The sequence below is a fragment of the Sinohyriopsis cumingii genome, unplaced genomic scaffold (assembly GCF_028554795.1).
Source record: "Sinohyriopsis cumingii isolate HCF-2022 unplaced genomic scaffold, ASM2855479v2 utg001699l, whole genome shotgun sequence".
Taxonomy (NCBI): Eukaryota; Metazoa; Mollusca; class Bivalvia; order Unionida; family Unionidae; genus Sinohyriopsis; species Sinohyriopsis cumingii.
Genome location: NW_028316035.1, coordinates 104475 through 123295, shown reverse-complemented (window position 1 = coordinate 123295; position 18821 = coordinate 104475). Strand labels below are relative to the sequence as shown.

General features: G+C 35.8%; 3 pseudogenes; all 3 read left to right on the top strand.

Annotated features, from left to right (window-relative positions):
- The first annotated feature begins 2204 nt into the window (after positions 1–2204).
- Positions 2205–3173, top strand: LOC149771738 (MAP kinase-interacting serine/threonine-protein kinase 1 pseudogene; annotated as a pseudogene).
- Positions 3174–9881: 6708 nt separating this feature from the next.
- On the top strand, positions 9882–10850 carry LOC149771737 (MAP kinase-interacting serine/threonine-protein kinase 1 pseudogene; annotated as a pseudogene).
- A 6384-nt stretch (positions 10851–17234) lies between these two features.
- Positions 17235–18581, top strand: LOC149771736 (MAP kinase-interacting serine/threonine-protein kinase 1 pseudogene; annotated as a pseudogene).
- Positions 18582–18821: the final 240 nt, after the last annotated feature.

Below are 18821 nucleotides of genomic sequence, written 5' to 3'. Positions count from 1 at the left end.
TTGATTACGACTGGCTTACGTTGGAGATTAGCAGACGCTATTAGGATAAACTAACAGAGTCGGACCTACCGAGCGGTGGGGACTCGTGTCTTCCCTTGTGTTATATTGTTACAGGTTAGAAGCGTCATCCTTTGATTCATGGACGAATACTCCTAATTTTCACTGTAACGAACCCCTTTAGAATAAGGCACTTTACAGATAATACCCAGTATACCTGGGAGGCCGTATACATTTATTTGTACCGATACCTATGTAAGCACAATCGGAGACTAGTAATCGGAATCTATATTGGGATGGAATACGGAAGAGATGGGAAGCTATCTCGTCTGCTTTTAACAAAGCGTGATGTTTATTCACCTACATGACGTTTGGATCACTGGCGAGATGGCCTTTAAAAAACATAGTATACGTATGATTCCGCCTTGCCATTTGTATGGTCAATACACTGATTCTAAATCCACACAATACTGCGTTGTCCGCAAACAGCAACTGACCGTTATAGAATTACTGGTGCAATAAGGGATACATTTTTGGGCATTGACGCAAAATAACCTCTAAATTACAAATGAGATTAATGACAGCAATATATATAAATAAAGTTTTAGTTGATTATGTAACATCAATAATGAAAGCCAAACGATTAGATATGTTTTAAGGTGCACAAGAGTACTTCATTTATATAGTTTTTATCATACCATGAAACAAATTGATCATCTTTGGACCGCGTGCTTTGTCTGACGAAACAGGGTTAATGGGAGCGTTAAATAAAAAAGAAAGACCTCTAATTCATACGATCATCGAAATTATATCAAGCGCATGTGAAATTGTTTGTTCTCATATACTTGTATAAAAAGTTTTAATTTATCTTGAATAAGTTTTTGTTTATTATTAAAATAAAAATCGTATGGCTATAAGCTAGATACATAGGATTATTCAGTGAAAGACATCTCCTGGACACTGCTGGAGTCCCGACAATACTTAAGTATGAAAGCCTTGAATTTGCAATGGTTACAAGGAAGAAAAAAAGGACGTTATAAATTTATGGAAGCCCGTGCATATCAATTATCTTGAACCATTTTTCAAGTTGTTTGCAGAAATGCATTTTAGATACCACATCGGTTACCATTAGCGATGCCATTTGAAAATAACTATAGTCTACTTTCAATAATATTTATTGAAGGAAAATAAACATCTTCATATATAACTTAAAGACTGCGATGTTTTCGGATTTTGTACAACCAAAAAGCTTGTTAAAAGTTGTTTTGAATTTGACAAAGAGAGAGAAAGAAAGAGATTTTAGAAGTATTTTTGAAATTGAATATTAGACAGAAACATTATTTCATTGCATAGACTAGCCAGGCGATCATCTATGTTGAATCAATGATAGATGGTACATGTTACTAACAGAAATATAAGATTTAAAAGAATTTCTTTATGAAAATATTTTCTCATAAAATAAGAAAACATCGATCAATTATGTTTTTGGCAAATGACTATTCGTGATAGCACTGTAAAGAAATAAATATCAACTAAAAGCTTGTTAAACAAATTTCTTGTTTTCGTTTGTTCTAGTAATTGTTTCCACTTTATAACTGTACTCTTCCATTCCAAGGTGTGAATCAATCATCACAGCGAGGCCAGAGGAACTTCCGTGAGTGCCTAATTAAGTGCTTACTCAGTGTCAGTAGGGGATTTATTTGAATACTGTTGAATTTTAGTCGTATCGACAGGATGACACGAGCCAATCAGGAAGCTAATTGTCATCAACCGATCACATATATAAAAGGTGCTGACATTACGGTACTTTAAACGGACTGAATATAGAGATGGATAACGATTTTAGGGACATGGAAAGCCATAATTTACGGGATGCAGAGAAAAACGCAAGTTTAAATTGTAATACACCAAGACTCCGAAAGAAGACAAAAAGGGCAGCTGATATTCCTGTTACAAAATTTCATGATTTGTACAGACCAACAGGAGAAATCTTAGGAAATGGTACTATTGATTCAGTGCAGACATTTATAAATATTTCCAACAGCAAAGAATATGCTGTAAAGATCATTAAAAACAACACGATCCGATCCAGCAGCAAAGTCTTCAAAGAAATAGAAATATACAACTTATGTCAAGGTCAGGAGAACATCTTACAGCTTTATGAATACTTTGAAGAAGAAGGTCGATTTTATTTGGTCTTTGACAAGATGTTGGGAGGAACCTTGTTTGACAATATTGAGAGAAGGGGTCATCTGACTGAGACAGAAGCCAGTTTAATAGTGAAATGCATCACACGAGCCTTGGATTTCCTCCACAATAAAGGAATAGTCCACAGTGATCTAAAGCTAGAAAACATATTGTGTGAAAAGAAAGAAATATTCCCGATACGAATATGTGATTTTGACTTGGCAAGTGGTGTGCCTGTTGAAAGCCAGAAGGATATGTGTACCACGCCAGATCTCCTGACGCCAGTCGGCACAGCAGATTATATGGCTCCTGAAGTTGTTGAAGTTTGGCTTGGTGAATCCTTATCCTATGACAAGAAATGTGATCTCTGGAGCCTGGGAATAATCATGTACATCACGCTGTGCGGTTACCATCCATTTTATGGCGACTGTGGAGGTGGTTGTGGGTGGAACAGTGATGTGATGTGTCGGGACTGCCAGGACATGCTTTTCAGCAGCATCAAAAATGATGATTATGAGTTTCCAGAAAACGATTGGAGTGTAATCTCAGACAGTGCCAAAGACCTCATTCGTCACTTGCTGGTGCGAGATCCACGCAAGCGTTATTCTACCGAGCAGGTCTTGAACCACCCCTGGGTATCTTGCCCACCGGCTGCTACTTCTCTTGCTGCACCAACAATGCTTTCTAGGAATAGCAGTACCAAGGATTTGGAGCCATTTGCTGAGACTGCTATTTCAATCAACCGCATGCTGCAGCAGCATCTAATTATTCACAAGCCGCCAAGTTATCCTTATAATGACGAAAATGAGGGAAAAGAAAACGATGAAATCAATTCTGAAGAAATTGTACTACCACCATTGAAATTGTCCCCATCTGCTTCCAGCTTGACAAAACATCGGTCAAGTTTGGTGGCCGGAACCAATGTTCGTTCAACAGAATTCGATAGTGGCTGTACACTGTCGGGCATCAGTCATTCACAGGACGAATAGTTATTTAGTGATATTTTCATCTGAATAACTTTTATTTTGAAAATAATTACAAACACGTGACTAACTTTGCTACATCAAGTTTGCTATAAGGATTGATTGTTCAAAATATGCTGCCTTTGATGCAAAGTTTAGGATTTGTTCTGATTTTCATCAATCCAGATTGTCTTGTTTCGAAGAGTACATTTTAAGAGTGGGTGGGTGGGATTAAACAACCTAAAGAGTTTTCATCTCTTATAATGTAGATAAAGTAAATTGTCCGGAGTATATATGTGCATATATCACTTTCGTTGAATTGTTGCTAAAATGTAATTGACTTTTATTCTGTAAAATGCTGATTGTTGTAATAAAATACGACTGAATTTTATATGATCGTTAATACCAATTCATGGTTCTGAATGTCTTTGAAAGGAGAGATTATACAGTATTTGTGTTAATAATCAACGAGTGCTTTGATTTTATAATTGTGCTGTTATTCATGAATGAGGTTGGTGGAATGTAAAATGTTCTCTGATGCTTAAAATGACGTGTCAAAATAGTGATATTTTATATCTAAAGTGCCAGTATATCACCAGGTGTTAATATGTAAATCTTACTCAGTTTGATTTCTAATATTTCTTCATTAACTAAATTCATACTAGCATCTTGATTTTTTCTTCAGTGTATTTCGCAATTATATTTCATTCTCATTTATCGGACACTTGTAAGTTATAACAAATAGATATATTGGAGAATTGCATTTTTTAATAAAAAATCCCATTTCTATGAAATATTGTTTTCCTTTGTGAAATTCAATTTTGTATTAGATGTGATTTGTAATTTTCAATAATCTCTCTCTCTGTCTATCTATCTATCAGAAAAATTATATTAGAAGAAACGAAACAACTCAGCTATGTACACATGTACAAATTTCTACCCCAAATTTCAATTTTTAGTTTTAACATACCCAATAAATCGAAACTCATTTGATACTTGGGAAATATATGTAGCTACTAAATTTCTGACTCACGCTTAAACAGATTTGTTCCGTTTAATTGGTAGTGTTGTGGTTTGAGCTGTGAAATAAGGATTCGGAAAATGTCCCCAAGGCATACGTGCTTAAAACAACACTTGACACAAGCGGCGACATGGATTAAGTCTGACAATAGGATAATCTGAAATGTTTGCACGATTCAAAGGAACTAACTGTTATGGCTAATTACATTGAATAAATAATTACATGTTTATTGGTGAGCCATTTACTAAATACCGTGCTTATGTGCTGATTATCTACTTGTGATTGATGCTATTCTTTTGTAGACATGATGAACAGAATATTGTTTACTTGTTCTTTTAAAAACTAAACTATCAGAGCTTTATAAAACAGACATAATATCGCTTTTGATGCTTTGAGGATGCAGACCGACAAAGAAGTTTTCTAAAAATCAGATTCACTCAAATGATTTTCGGCAGATAATTATCATTGCATACATATATTTAAGTATAGTTTGTCTTTCCACACAACAATGTTTGCATGCAGTGCTACGGGTGAGATATAGAAACCACCTGTAATTGGTAATTCTCACAAGCTCCGCTGCTTTAAGGACATTACACTTTTCATAAAGGGGTCCCAAACTGAGAGTTAAGGCTCAAAGTAGAACAAAAGTTTGGAGTAAAAGTTTTGAAGGAAAGGATGACCACCGTCTGGGGCTTTCCTTCAGTATTTACATGAGTTAGGCTGCTGTACATGTCGGAGGACGCCAGGAGGGTGCCTCTTTTTACATACATTATGGGATTTGGTATCAAATCATGGTATAGATGATGCCATCAGTTTCGTAACTGTAGCAGGTGTGGTACCACGGGCCTCCCACCAACGGATTGTCCATAACCGGTACAACAACAAGAAAACATGCCTCAAAACTCAGTAATGATTGATGAAATGGCCTATGATCGTCAGAGGGTTCCAGATCCTGGGGGAGAGATGGAACAGATCTCAGGAAACCCACCCCACTGAAATGCCGCAACATCGAACCAGGTCATACTGGGTATGCAGTGCGAAATTGAGGTTGGAAGCTCAAACGGTCCTAAAACTTCTCAATCCACGTCCACATAATGGACTAGTTATACAAATACGAGTGCACGTGAGAAGAAGGGGGCAAAGGGTAAAAAAGGAAAACAACAAAGCAAACGAAACACAAAAACCTACCACCCCATATTTATTTATGGAAGAACCAAGTTTCTAGCATAAAACAAATCCGCTCATCGAGTCTAAAATAATAGTGAGCGAGAGTGAGGAGGTTGAGAGCCCTCAACACACAAATTTTCCACTGTCAATTTTACTATATGTTATTGCAATTGAAACATTATATAAGAATATTGAAAATAATAGCAATTAATTGGAAATTGGCGGGCAAATGACCCAGGAGCTTCCCAAATTGAATCAAACAACAAGTGAAGGCTTTAGGAATATTTTATGGAAAGAATTTAGACGAACTTAATTACAACCAAATATTAAAGAAAGTTGAGGAACAGATAGAAATTTGGTCATAGGTTCTCTAAACCTAATGGAATTCTTACAAGCCTATAAGACCTACATTTATTGCCAAATTGATTATGTAACACAAAAATAGATTTGATAGAACCAATGATAAACATTCTTTTCTTTTCATGAAATCCTTATTTAATATGTACATGTTGAAATGTGCAAGTGACACAGATACTCCTATATGCACCCATATTAGACATATCCGCTCACCCGTACCCTCATATACACACACATACTTACACACACACACACACACTTACTGCTCATACATACGTTGTAAAACGCTTATACTAATTTTACATAATACGTAAGTTTCTAGCTAACGTATAGGCGAGGAATTTATAATAATAAATTATTTTACGTCTACTTATCAATTAACATAATAACTTTACATAGAATTTAAAACAAATGAAATTACTATTCAAGTTTTAAATTTAGAGATATAGTATTGATTGAAATACAAAGTGTATACAAAATTGTATAAGCGTGAAAGGTCATGTTAAAAGGATAGACAAGGTAAAGTACAGAAAAAGCTCGTGCGAAAAGAAGAGATAGTGTTAACACGTGCGGCTTGGGGTATTCTTGAATTAACGTGTTGACCGGTAAACGTGGGTTGAAACATGCAGGCAAAAAGACAGTGTACTAAAGAATCAGGAGATTAGAAAAGGATACATAATTGGATATATTTAAAGAAAAAGGTAAGTAGTGAGTATTATTCTAGACTTATGCCACTTACTATTTAACAAATTTAAAGAGAACATAATAACCCAGCTAGACACCATTTGTCAATAAAGTGAAGAAGGTTAAGTCTGGAAATGTCAGCTCTGATTCTACATTTTAGGCAAGAGAGAAAGAAGAATAGCAAGGTGTTACTGGTTACCACTTCTTTATGATAATATGCATGGATACATTTAATCCATTTAGCATATTTGTATCCAGCGCATAATAAAAGCCACAAGTCCGCGATTTCAGGTTCCGGAAACAAGGCCCCATAGAAGAAACTTAGGATAAGACCAAATTTAAGGAATGTAAAAAGTACCGAAGGAGTTTCGAGAGTTTTTTCAGCCATTTAATTATGAGCTGTTGTAAAGCGAGTATTAAATTGCATTCGAAAATTAAATGGTCAGTGATTTCAGTCCCACCGCAAAAAAAAAGTGCATAACTTGAATTAGGGAATATTTTTAAAAAATATGTGTTTTACAGGTAAAATGTCGTGTATGATTTTAAAACACACATATCTAGTGATGGTGTATAGGAATTTATTTTGCAGGTGTTTCTTGTTGTTGAAATATTGGGGGAGTTTAAGTCATATAATTTGGTTATTTTGGGTTCAAGAAGGTGACTTTGTAGTTGTCGTTGATATAATATTTTTGTAGGGTCTTAACCAAAACTGAGACCAGGATTATTTTATGAATTGAGATTGAAATATACATTATTCTGTTTATATGGATCCGTAGAATACGTTATATCCAACGGGATCTTCTTATATAAACCGCAAAATGAAGTGGGACTGGGACTATGCTATTTGCATCACGAACACACAATATATATTTTAAGTAGAATAAGGCACAGTTGTTCGTTACGAAGAAAACTTAGGAGTATCCGTCATTGAATCAGGGTATGAATGTTCAATCCTGTAACAATATAATACAAGAAAAAGACACGAGTTCGCACCTATCGGTAGTTCCAACCATGCTAGTTTATCTTAATTGCGTCTGCTAATTTCCACCTTCAGCCAGTGGTAATCAAGAATAGTTCAATTTTCAAAACTGCTCGGCACACTTCGTTCAGTATGAGACATCTTGGAGAAAATTCAATAATTGTTCGCCGATTTTGACGTTTGGACAACTAATGGCAGGCAGTGCCGTTTGCATTCGAATAGTCTTGGATTTCACCAGTGAACGAAAGGTAAGATCCGAACAACATCGAGTGCGCAGTTTTTCGGATCTTACCTTTCGGTCAATCGTGAAAAATGAACTCTTCTTGATTACGACTGGCTTACGTTGGAGATTAGCAGACGCTATTAGGATAAACTAACAGAGTCGGACCTACCGAGCGGTGGGGACTCGTGTCTTCCCTTGTGTTATATTGTTACAGGTTAGAAGCGTCATCCTTTGATTCATGGACGAATACTCCTAATTTTCACTGTAACGAACCCCTTTAGAATAAGGCACTTTACAGATAATACCCAGTATACCTGGGAGGCCGTATACATTTATTTGTACCGATACCTATGTAAGCACAATCGGAGACTAGTAATCGGAATCTATATTGGGATGGAATACGGAAGAGATGGGAAGCTATCTCGTCTGCTTTTAACAAAGCGTGATGTTTATTCACCTACATGACGTTTGGATCACTGGCGAGATGGCCTTTAAAAAACATAGTATACGTATGATTCCGCCTTGCCATTTGTATGGTCAATACACTGATTCTAAATCCACACAATACTGCGTTGTCCGCAAACAGCAACTGACCGTTATAGAATTACTGGTGCAATAAGGGATACATTTTTGGGCATTGACGCAAAATAACCTCTAAATTACAAATGAGATTAATGACAGCAATATATATAAATAAAGTTTTAGTTGATTATGTAACATCAATAATGAAAGCCAAACGATTAGATATGTTTTAAGGTGCACAAGAGTACTTCATTTATATAGTTTTTATCATACCATGAAACAAATTGATCATCTTTGGACCGCGTGCTTTGTCTGACGAAACAGGGTTAATGGGAGCGTTAAATAAAAAAGAAAGACCTCTAATTCATACGATCATCGAAATTATATCAAGCGCATGTGAAATTGTTTGTTCTCATATACTTGTATAAAAAGTTTTAATTTATCTTGAATAAGTTTTTGTTTATTATTAAAATAAAAATCGTATGGCTATAAGCTAGATACATAGGATTATTCAGTGAAAGACATCTCCTGGACACTGCTGGAGTCCCGACAATACTTAAGTATGAAAGCCTTGAATTTGCAATGGTTACAAGGAAGAAAAAAAGGACGTTATAAATTTATGGAAGCCCGTGCATATCAATTATCTTGAACCATTTTTCAAGTTGTTTGCAGAAATGCATTTTAGATACCACATCGGTTACCATTAGCGATGCCATTTGAAAATAACTATAGTCTACTTTCAATAATATTTATTGAAGGAAAATAAACATCTTCATATATAACTTAAAGACTGCGATGTTTTCGGATTTTGTACAACCAAAAAGCTTGTTAAAAGTTGTTTTGAATTTGACAAAGAGAGAGAAAGAAAGAGATTTTAGAAGTATTTTTGAAATTGAATATTAGACAGAAACATTATTTCATTGCATAGACTAGCCAGGCGATCATCTATGTTGAATCAATGATAGATGGTACATGTTACTAACAGAAATATAAGATTTAAAAGAATTTCTTTATGAAAATATTTTCTCATAAAATAAGAAAACATCGATCAATTATGTTTTTGGCAAATGACTATTCGTGATAGCACTGTAAAGAAATAAATATCAACTAAAAGCTTGTTAAACAAATTTCTTGTTTTCGTTTGTTCTAGTAATTGTTTCCACTTTATAACTGTACTCTTCCATTCCAAGGTGTGAATCAATCATCACAGCGAGGCCAGAGGAACTTCCGTGAGTGCCTAATTAAGTGCTTACTCAGTGTCAGTAGGGGATTTATTTGAATACTGTTGAATTTTAGTCGTATCGACAGGATGACACGAGCCAATCAGGAAGCTAATTGTCATCAACCGATCACATATATAAAAGGTGCTGACATTACGGTACTTTAAACGGACTGAATATAGAGATGGATAACGATTTTAGGGACATGGAAAGCCATAATTTACGGGATGCAGAGAAAAACGCAAGTTTAAATTGTAATACACCAAGACTCCGAAAGAAGACAAAAAGGGCAGCTGATATTCCTGTTACAAAATTTCATGATTTGTACAGACCAACAGGAGAAATCTTAGGAAATGGTACTATTGATTCAGTGCAGACATTTATAAATATTTCCAACAGCAAAGAATATGCTGTAAAGATCATTAAAAACAACACGATCCGATCCAGCAGCAAAGTCTTCAAAGAAATAGAAATATACAACTTATGTCAAGGTCAGGAGAACATCTTACAGCTTTATGAATACTTTGAAGAAGAAGGTCGATTTTATTTGGTCTTTGACAAGATGTTGGGAGGAACCTTGTTTGACAATATTGAGAGAAGGGGTCATCTGACTGAGACAGAAGCCAGTTTAATAGTGAAATGCATCACACGAGCCTTGGATTTCCTCCACAATAAAGGAATAGTCCACAGTGATCTAAAGCTAGAAAACATATTGTGTGAAAAGAAAGAAATATTCCCGATACGAATATGTGATTTTGACTTGGCAAGTGGTGTGCCTGTTGAAAGCCAGAAGGATATGTGTACCACGCCAGATCTCCTGACGCCAGTCGGCACAGCAGATTATATGGCTCCTGAAGTTGTTGAAGTTTGGCTTGCTGAATCCTTATCCTATGACAAGAAATGTGATCTCTGGAGCCTGGGAATAATCATGTACATCACGCTGTGCGGTTACCATCCATTTTATGGCGACTGTGGAGGTGGTTGTGGGTGGAACAGTGATGTGATGTGTCGGGACTGCCAGGACATGCTTTTCAGCAGCATCAAAAATGATGATTATGAGTTTCCAGAAAACGATTGGAGTGTAATCTCAGACAGTGCCAAAGACCTCATTCGTCACTTGCTGGTGCGAGATCCACGCAAGCGTTATTCTACCGAGCAGGTCTTGAACCACCCCTGGGTATCTTGCCCACCGGCTGCTACTTCTCTTGCTGCACCAACAATGCTTTCTAGGAATAGCAGTACCAAGGATTTGGAGCCATTTGCTGAGACTGCTATTTCAATCAACCGCATGCTGCAGCAGCATCTAATTATTCACAAGCCGCCAAGTTATCCTTATAATGACGAAAATGAGGGAAAAGAAAACGATGAAATCAATTCTGAAGAAATTGTACTACCACCATTGAAATTGTCCCCATCTGCTTCCAGCTTGACAAAACATCGGTCAAGTTTGGTGGCCGGAACCAATGTTCGTTCAACAGAATTCGATAGTGGCTGTACACTGTCGGGCATCAGTCATTCACAGGACGAATAGTTATTTAGTGATATTTTCATCTGAATAACTTTTATTTTGAAAATAATTACAAACACGTGACTAACTTTGCTACATCAAGTTTGCTATAAGGATTGATTGTTCAAAATATGCTGCCTTTGATGCAAAGTTTAGGATTTGTTCTGATTTTCATCAATCCAGATTGTCTTGTTTCGAAGAGTACATTTTAAGAGTGGGTGGGTGGGATTATACAACCTAAAGAGTTTTCATCTCTTATAATGTAGATAAAGTAAATTGTCCGGAGTATATATGTGCATATATCACTTTCGTTGAATTGTTGCTAAAATGTAATTGACTTTTATTCTGTAAAATGCTGATTGTTGTAATAAAATACGACTGAATTTTATATGATCGTTAATACCAATTCATGGTTCTGAATGTCTTTGAAAGGAGAGATTATTCAGTATTTGTGTTAATAATCAACGAGTGCTTTGATTTTATAATTGTGCTGTTATTCATGAATGAGGTTGGTGGAATGTAAAATGTTCTCTGATGCTTAAAATGACGTGTCAAAATAGTGATATTTTATATCTAAAGTGCCAGTATATCACCAGGTGTTAATATGTAAATCTTACTCAGTTTGATTTCTAATATTTCTTCATTAACTAAATTCATACTAGCATCTTGATTTTTTCTTCAGTGTATTTCGCAATTATATTTCATTCTCATTTATCGGACACTTGTAAGTTATAACAAATAGATATATTGGAGAATTGCAATTTTTTTTAATAAAAAGTCCCATTTCTATGAAATATTGTTTTCCTTTGTGAAATTCAATTTTGTATTAGATGTGATTTGTAATTTTCAATAATCTCTCTCACTGTCTATCTATCTATCAGAAAAATTATATTAGAAGAAACGAAACAACTCAGCTATGTACACATGTACAAATTTCTACCCCAAATTTCAATTTTTAGTTTTAACATACCCAATAAATCGAAACTCATTTGATACTTGGGAAATATATGTAGCTACTAAATTTCTGACTCACGCTTAAACAGATTTGTTCCGTTTAATTGGTAGTGTTGTGGTTTGAGCTGTGAAATAAGGATTCGGAAAATGTCCCCAAGGCATACGTGCTTAAAACAACACTTGACACAAGCGGCGACATGGATTAAGTCTGACAATAGGATAATCTGAAATGTTTGCACGATTCAAAGGAACTAACTGTTATGGCTAATTACATTGAATAAATAATTACATGTTTATTGGTGAGCCATTTACTAAATACCGTGCTTATGTGTTGATTATCTACTTGTGATTGATGCTATTCTTTTGTAGACATGATGAACAGAATATTGTTTACTTGTTCTTTTAAAAACTAAACTATCAGAGCTTTATTAAACAGACATGATATCGCTTTTGATGCTTTGAGGATGCAGACCGACAAAGAAGTTTTCTAAAACTCAGATTCACTCAAATGATTTTCGGCAGATAATTATCATTGCATACATATATTTAAGTATAGTTTGTCTTTCCACACAACAATGTTTGCATGCAGTGCTACGGGTGAGATATAGAAACCACCTGTAATTGGTAATTCTCACAAGCTCCGCTGCTTTAAGGACATTATACTTTTAATCAAGGGGTCTTGGGGAAAACTAACTGAAATTCACTTTTCTGGTCTTCCCTTAGAGATCCCAAACTGAGAGTTAAGGCTCAAAGTAGAACAAAAGTTTGGAGTAAAAGTTTTGAAGGAAAGGATGACCACCGTCTGGGGCTTTCCTTCAGTATTTACATGAGTTAGGCTGCTGTACATGTCGGAGGACGCCAGGAGGGTGCCTCTTTTTACATACATTATGGGATTTGGTATCAAATCATGGTATAGATGATGCCATCAGTTTCGTAACTGTAGCAGGTGTGGTACCACGGGCCTCCCACCAACGGATTGTCCATAACCGGTACAACAACAAGAAAACATGCCTCAAAACTCAGTAATGATTGATGAAATGGCCTATGATCGTCAGAGGGTTCCAGATCCTGGGGGAGAGATGGAACAGATCTCAGGAAACCCACCCCACTGAAATGCCGCAACATCGAACCAGGTCATACTGGGTATGCAGTGCGAAATTGAGGTTGGAAGCTCAAAGGGTCCTAAAACTTCTCAATCCACGTCCACATAATGGACTAGTTATACAAATACGAGTGCACGTGAGAAGAAGGGGGCAAAGGGTAAAAAAGGAAAACAACAAAGCAAACGAAACACAAAAACCTACCACCCCATATTTATTTATGGAAGAACCAAGTTTCTAGCATAAAACAAATCCGCTCATCGAGTCTAAAATAATAGTGAACGAGAGTGAGGAGGTTGAGAGCCCTCAACACACAAATTTTCCATTGTCAATTTTACTATATGTTATTGCAATTGAAACATTATATAAGAATATTGAAAATAATAGCAATTAATTGGAAATTGGCGGGCAAATGACCCAGGAGCTCCCCCAAATTGAATCAAACAACAAGTGAAGGCTTTAGGAATATTTTATGGAAAGAATTTAGACGAACTTAATTACAACCAAATATTAAAGAAAGTTGAGGAACAGATAGAAATTTGGTCATAGGTTCTCTAAACCTAATGGAATTCTTACAAGCCTATAAGACCTACATTTATTGCCAAATTGATTATGTAACACAAAAATAGATTTGATAGAACCAATGATAAACATTCTTTTCTTTTCATGAAATCCTTATTTAATATGTACATGTTGAAATGTGCAAGTGACACAGATACTCCTATATGCACCCATATTAGACATATCCGCTCACCCGTACCCTCATATACACACACATACTTACACACACACACACACACTTACTGCTCATACATACGTTGTAAAACGCTTATACTAATTTTACATAATACGTAAGTTTCTAGCTAACGTATAGGCGAGGAATTTATAATAATAAATTATTTTACGTCTACTTATCAATTAACATAATAACTTTACATAGAATTTAAAACAAATGAAATTACTATTCAAGTTTTAAATTTAGAGATATAGTATTGATTGAAATACAAAGTGTATACAAAATTGTATAAGCGTGAAAGGTCATGTTAAAAGGATAGACAAGGTAAAGTACAGAAAAAGCTCGTGCGAAAAGAAGAGATAGTGTTAACACGTGCGGCTTGGGGTATTCTTGAATTAACGTGTTGACCGGTAAACGTGGGTTGAAACATGCAGGCAAAAAGACGGTGTACTAAAGAATCAGGAGATTAGAAAAGGATACATAATTGGATATATTTAAAGAAAAAGGTAAGTAGTGAGTATTATTCTAGACTTATGCCACTTACTATTTAACAAATTTAAAGAGAACATAATAACCCAGCTAGACACCATTTGTCAATAAAGTGAAGAAGGTTAAGTCTGGAAATGTCAGCTCTGATTCTACATTTTAGGCAAGAGAGAAAGAAGAATAGCAAGGTGTTACTGGTTACCACTTCTTTATGATAATATGCATGGATACATTTAATCCATATAGCATATTTGTATCCAGCGCATAATAAAAGCCACAAGTCCGCGATTTCAGGTTCCGGAAACAAGGCCCCATAGAAGAAACTTAGGATAAGACCAAATTTAAGGAATGTAAAAAGTACCGAAGGAGTTTCGAGAGTTTTTTTCAGCCATTTAATTATGAGCTGTTGTAAAGCGAGTATTAAATTGCATTCGAAAATTAAATGGTCAGTGATTTCAGTCCCACCGCAAAAAAAAGTGCATAACTTGAATTAGGGAATATTTTTAAAAAATATGTGTTTTACAGGTAAAATGTCGTGTATGATTTTAAAACACACATATCTAGTGATGGTGTATAGGAATTTATTTTGCAGGTGTTTTTTGTTGTTGAAATATTGGGGGAGTTTTAAGTCATATAATTTGGTTATTTTGGGTTCAAGAAGGTGACTTTGTAGTTGTCGTTGATATAATATTTTTGTAGGGTCTTAACCAAAACTGAGACCAGGATTATTTTATGAATTGAGATTGAAATATAAATTATTCTGTTTATATGGATCCGTAGAATACGTTATATCCAACGGGATCTTCTTATATAAACCGCAAAATGAAGTGGGACTGGGACTATGCTATTTGCATCACAAACACACAATATATATTTTAAGTAGAATAAGGCACAGTTGTTCGTTACGAAGAAAACTTAGGAGTATCCGTCATTGAATCAGGGTATGAATGTTCAATCCTGTAACAATATAATACAAGAAAAAGACACGAGTTCGCACCCATCGGTAGTTCCAACCATGCTAGTTTATCCTAATTGCGTTTGCTAATTTCCACCTTCAGCCAGTGGTAATCAAGAATAGTTCAATTTTCAAAACTGCTCGGCACACTTCGTTCAGTATGAGACATCTTGGAGAAAATTCAATAATTGTTCGCCGATTTTGACGTTTGGACAACTAATGGCAGGCAGTGCCGTTTGCATTCGAATAGTCTTGGATTTCACCAGTGAACGAAAGGTAAGATCCGAACAACATCGAGTGCGCAGTTTTTCGGATTTTACCTTTCGGTCAATCGTGAAAAATGAACTCTTCTTGATTACGACTGGCTTACGTTGGAGATTAGCAGACGCTATTAGGATAAACTAACAGAGTCGGACCTACCGAGCGGTGGGGACTCGTGTCTTCCCTTGTGTTATATTGTTACAGGTTAGAAGCGTCATCCTTTGATTCATGGACGAATACTCCTAATTTTCACTGTAACGAACCCCTTTAGAATAAGGCACTTTACAGATAATACCCAGTATACCTGGGAGGCCGTATACATTTATTTGTACCGATACCTATGTAAGCACAATCGGAGACTAGTAATCGGAATCTATATTGGGATGGAATACGGAAGAGATGGGAAGCTATCTCGTCTGCTTTTAACAAAGCGTGATGTTTATTCACCTACATGACGTTTGGATCACTGGCGAGATGGCCTTTAAAAAACATAGTATACGTATGATTCCGCCTTGCCATTTGTATGGTCAATACACTGATTCTAAATCCACACAATACTGCGTTGTCCGCAAACAGCAACTGACCGTTATAGAATTACTGGTGCAATAAGGGATACATTTTTGGGCATTGACGCAAAATAACCTCTAAATTACAAATGAGATTAATGACAGCAATATATATAAATAAAGTTTTAGTTGATTATGTAACATCAATAATGAAAGCCAAACGATTAGATATGTTTTAAGGTGCACAAGAGTACTTCATTTATATAGTTTTTATCATACCATGAAACAAATTGATCATCTTTGGACCGCGTGCTTTGTCTGACGAAACAGGGTTAATGGGAGCGTTAAATAAAAAAGAAAGACCTCTAATTCATACGATCATTGAAATTATATCAAGCGCATGTGAAATTGTTTGTTCTCATATACTTGTATAAAAAGTTTTAATTTATCTTGAATAAGTTTTTGTTTATTATTAAAATAAAAATCGTATGGCTATAAGCTAGATACATAGGATTATTCAGTGAAAGACAACTCCTGGACACTGCTGGAGTCCCGACAATACTTAAGTATGAAAGCCTTGAATTTGCAATGGTTACAAGGAAGAAAAAAAGGACGTTATAAATTTATGGAAGCCCGTGCATATCAATTATCTTGAACCATTTTTCAAGTTGTTTGCAGAAATGCATTTTAGATACCACATCGGTTACCATTAACGATGCCATTTGAAAATAACTATAGTCTACTTTCAATAATATTTATTGAAGGAAAATAAACATCTTCATATATAACTTAAAGACTGCGATGTTTTCGGATTTTGTACAACCAAAAAGCTTGTTAAAAGTTGTTTTGAATTTGACAAAGAGAGAGAAAGAAAGAGATTTTAGAAGTATTTTTGAAATTGAATATTAGACAGAAACATTATTTCATTGCATAGACTAGCCAGGCGATCATCTATGTTGAATCAATGATAGATGGTACATGTTACTAACAGAAATATAAGATTTAAAAGAATTTCTTTATGAAAATATTTTCTCATAAAATAAGAAAACATCGATCAATTATGTTTTTGGCAAATGACTATTCGTGATAGCACTGTAAAGAAATAAATATCAACTAAAAGCTTGTTAAACAAATTTCTTGTTTTCGTTTGTTCTAGTAATTGTTTCCACTTTATAACTGTACTCTTCCATTCCAAGGTGTGAATAAATCATCACAGCGAGGCCAGAGGAACTTCCGTGAGTGCCTAATTAAGTGCTTACTCAGTGTCAGTAGGGGATTTATTTGAATACTGTTGAATTTTAGTCGTATCGACAGGATGACACGAGCCAATCAGGAAGCTAATTGTCATCAACCGATCACATATATAAAAGGTGCTGACATTACGGTACTTTAAACGGACTGAATATAGAGATGGATAACGATTTTAGGGACATGGAAAGCCATAATTTACGGGATGCAGAGAAAAACGCAAGTTTAAATTGTAATACACCAAGACTCCTAAAGAAGACAAAAAGGGCAGCTGATATTCCTGTTACAAAATTTCATGATTTGTACAGACCAACAGGAGAAATCTTAGGAAATGGTACTATTGATTCAGTGCAGACATTTATAAATATTTCCAACAGCAAAGAATATGCTGTAAAGATCATTAAAAACAACACGATCCGATCCAGCAGCAAAGTCTTCAAAGAAATAGAAATATACAACTTATGTCAAGGTCAGGAGAACATCTTACAGCTTTATGAATACTTTGAAGAAGAAGGTCGATTTTATTTGGTCTTTGACAAGATGTTGGGAGGAACCTTGTTTGACAATATTGAGAGAAGGGGTCATCTGACTGAGACAGAAGCCAGTTTAATAGTGAAATGCATCACACGAGCCTTGGATTTCCTCCACAATAAAGGAATAGTCCACAGGGATCTAAAGCTAGAAAACATATTGTGTGAAAAGAAAGAAATATTCCCGATACGAATATGTGATTTTGACTTGGCAAGTGGTGTGCCTGTTGAAAGTCAGAAGGATATGTGTTCCACGCCAGATCTCCTGACGCCAGTCGGCACAGCAGATTATATGGCTCCTGAAGTTGTTGAAGTTTGGCTTGGTGAATCCTTATCCTATGACAAGAAATGTGATCTCTGGAGCCTGGGAATAATCATGTACATCATGCTGTGCGGTTACCATCCATTTTATGGCGACTGTGGAGGTGGTTGTGGGTGGAACAGTGATGTGATGTGTCGGGACTGCCAGGACTTGCTTTTCAGCAGCATCAAAAATGATGTTTATGAGTTTCCAGAAAACGATTGGAGTGTAATCTCAGACAGTGCCAAAGACCTCATTCGTCACTTGCTGGTGCGAGATCCACGCAAGCGTTATTCTACCGAGCAGGTCTTGAACCACCCCTGGGTATCTTGCCCACCGGCTGCTACTTCTCTTGCTACACCAACAATGCTTTCTAGGAATAGCAGTACCAAGGATTTGGAGCCATTTGCTGAGACTGCTATTTCAATCAACCGCATGCTGCAGCAGCATCTAATTATTCACAAGCCGCCAAGTTATCCTTATAATGACGAAAATGAGGGAAATGAAAACGATGAAATCAATTTTGAAGAAATTGTAGTACCACCATTGAAATTGTCCCCATCTGCTTCCAGCTTGACAAAACATCAGTCAAGTTTGGTGCCCGGAACCAATGTTCGTTCAACAGAATTCGATAGTGGCTGTACACTGCCGGGCATCAGTCATTCACAGGACAAATAGTTATTTAGTGATATTTTCATCTGAATAACTTTTATTTTGAAAATAATTACAAACACGTGACTAACTTTGCTACATCAAGTTTACGATAAGGACTGTTTGTTCAAAATATGCTGCCTTTGATGAAAAGTTTAGGATTTGTTCTGATTTTCATCAATCCAGATTGTCTTGTTTCGAAGAGTACATTTTAAGAGTGGGTGGGTGGGATTATACAACCTAAAGAGTTTTCATCTCTTATAATGT